At 44.4% G+C, this 798-nt stretch overlaps 1 protein-coding gene across 1 annotated transcript in view; it reads right to left on the bottom strand.

Moving 5' to 3' along the window:
- The window catches only part of CFAP70 (cilia and flagella associated protein 70), a 131,531-nt gene that overhangs the window by 43,640 nt on the left and 87,093 nt on the right, over positions 1-798 (bottom strand).

Genomic DNA, 798 nt, shown 5'->3' with positions numbered 1-798 from the left:
GCTTAGACTTGACCTTTGTTATGGGTCTAGCCACCAAAATAGGTGCTTGAGGCAGTTCCTGAGAGCATTCAGGAATGTGTTCCATGGCCTCTGCCTCACACAATAACCCTGCAGGACCGGTTTGGCTAGTCTCCTCAAACTGAGGGGTAGGGGATAATGGTTTTACAGTAATCCATTCAGATGGGAGGGATTCAACAGAATTTACAGGCCCCATATCCTGATTTTCCTGATCATCTGTCCACATGTACCCATTCCAGGTTACAGGATCCCATTTTTTTCCAATCAGTGCCCTCACTTTAATGGCAGACACCGTTCTGGGTTGGCAATTGAGCTGGTGTAATTCAGCCACTCTTACAATAAGACTCTGGATTTGGGTTTCAGCTAAGTCAGCCCTGGTAGTAGAAGCTATAAGGCTTTCTTTCAGAGCACAGCTGGAAGCACTGAGGTTGTTTATGTGGCGCTGAAGCCAAGATTCAGCAGCTTTGAGCCCATCTCACTCTTTCACCAATTTATCCAGTGTAAGTAGGACCAACCAACCAGCTTCCTTATACTCTTCATTCTGACAAAATTGCAGAAAAGCATCAAATATCTGATCACCCAGAGAGAGCATCACTTCTCACAAGTACTTGATCTATTGGTGGTACTATTTCGCATATTAATTTTGCCACCTAACGCCACGGATTAGTAGGGCTCTCTTTACTAACAGATGCAGAGTCACTAGTGTCATCAAAATTAATCAAACTGGAGAACCAATCTAGGAAGCCCATCCTTATGATTTTGTCTCTCTAGAACCACTCC

This window comes from Orycteropus afer, unplaced genomic scaffold (assembly GCF_000298275.1).
Source record: "Orycteropus afer afer isolate SDZICR_OR568_19922 unplaced genomic scaffold, OryAfe1.0 scaffold00070, whole genome shotgun sequence".
NCBI classification, from domain to species: Eukaryota; Metazoa; Chordata; class Mammalia; order Tubulidentata; family Orycteropodidae; genus Orycteropus; species Orycteropus afer.
This window is presented reverse-complemented; position numbering and strand designations above follow the sequence as displayed.